General features: G+C 30.3%; 1 long non-coding RNA gene across 1 annotated transcript; it reads right to left on the bottom strand.

The window, feature by feature from the left end:
- Positions 1-306: 306 nt before the first annotated feature.
- On the bottom strand, positions 307-1,096 carry LOC133783873 (uncharacterized). The gene is made up of 3 exons (XR_009870999.1): positions 566-1,096; positions 442-472; positions 307-356 (listed from the first exon to the last, which is right to left on the bottom strand). It is a non-coding gene; the product is annotated as an uncharacterized LOC133783873 (long non-coding RNA).
- Positions 1,097-1,767: the final 671 nt, after the last annotated feature.

Raw genomic sequence — 1,767 nt, 5'->3', positions numbered from 1 at the left:
CCAGCAAGGAAAAATCTAACATATAACCATATACATAAAAATTCATAATGAAACATAAAACATACTATAACATTATAATGGCCATTATTACTTGGGGTCCCATAAACTAAACAAGTCATATGCCCATTAGATTAGTGGGGTCTTGCTAGCTAAGCAAATCATATGCCCATAATCTATTTGGGGCTTGTTAGTTGTATAGGTCATATGCCCAAGTCTACAAGCATACTTAACATAGCATTTTTCATAACACACATTCATAAGATAACATATAAAATCATATAGCACATAAATCCTATCATATTTTCCTTACCAAAATAATCGGGATATGAGAACTGATTTGGGACCTTGGAACACTCCTAAAAACCATTTATAATAGGATGAGTATATTGAAGAAAAGGGGATGAAAGTGATGAAGGAACTATGCTATCAAAATATACTTACCAAAAACCTTATGCTCAAGAACTTAGATTTCCTATCCAAGAATAAAGAATAAAGTTAGGGGCTGAGTAGAAAACTATAAGAACTTGAAGAAAATAATACCAAATGAACTAGAGTTTTGGAATACCTTGAATGCTTTATGACCAATCTAAACCTTGAACCGAAATGTATTATAAACCTTACTTCCCAAGTGTTTGGTAAGCTTAAAAATGATTAAGCTTATAATCCCCAACCCAAGTGTTTACACTCTCACAATAACCTAGCAACTTGCAGCCTCTGAACTTAGCTTGATGAATGAATGAAAAATGCTTGGTGCTAGGTCCTATTTATAGAGTTCTAGGAATAAAAATCTTTTTTTTGGCTTTGAATAAAAATAATAAATTTAATTGAAAATATTTGAATATCCTTCAGCCAAAGGCTTAGGAATTGGTCAAATTTTTCAAAGAAATTTAAGGATTCAAAGCTTGATTTTTAAAATAATAAAAACAAATAGAATCCTAACTTCTAACTCCCTAAATCTCGTAACTCTAGACTCCCCTTTCAGTAAAATCAACATATCTAGAGTTGTAGAACTCCAATTTGGACTCTATTTATACTGTTAGAAAGATAATTAAATTATCTACAACTTTCTAGAAATACTATTTTTCTAAATTCATAACATAACTGGGTCAAAAACAGGTCGGAAGTTACAGTGCCCTAAAGTTACGAAAAATCTATTTACATCCTAATCCACAAATAAATAAAATTATGACAAATATCATGCTCCTATCAGATTTTGGTAAAGACTAAGTCTTATATTTTTCTTATTTTATCATTAAAATAATAATTTCTTAATAATCATACATATGACAAGTGTTACTATCTTATTGGGTCTATCTAAACCTTATAATATAATAAATATCACCATCAATATCAGTCATATTAATCAAACCTTATGTTAAAATTAATATTCTTAAACTATAGGTTAAACTTAGAAAATCTACAAGTGTTACTATGAGTGTCCAATTAAATCCTGGTCTGAACCAAAAATCCACAGTCATAAAGATAATACTATTATTACTATTATACTACTATCTAACTTAGCTAAGTAAAGTTCTTGGACTCTACAAAAATAGCCTACCGACCAGCACCAGGAATATACTAGGCAGCTTGGTTTGGTACTTAGCAGTGATTCTGTCATAATATATTGTCTTTTACACATAGAAATCCACTTGTAATCCTTTGTGATCAAGTGTAAACCTTCAAGATTAATATGAATCTAAGAGGATGTAACGCCCTGGATAACCAAGACCGTTACACTGTGTTTAAAATAGTGCAAAACTTGCTAAT

Source organism: Humulus lupulus, chromosome 6 (genome assembly GCF_963169125.1).
Source record: "Humulus lupulus chromosome 6, drHumLupu1.1, whole genome shotgun sequence".
Classification (NCBI taxonomy): domain Eukaryota; kingdom Viridiplantae; phylum Streptophyta; class Magnoliopsida; order Rosales; family Cannabaceae; genus Humulus; species Humulus lupulus.
This window is presented reverse-complemented; position numbering and strand designations above follow the sequence as displayed.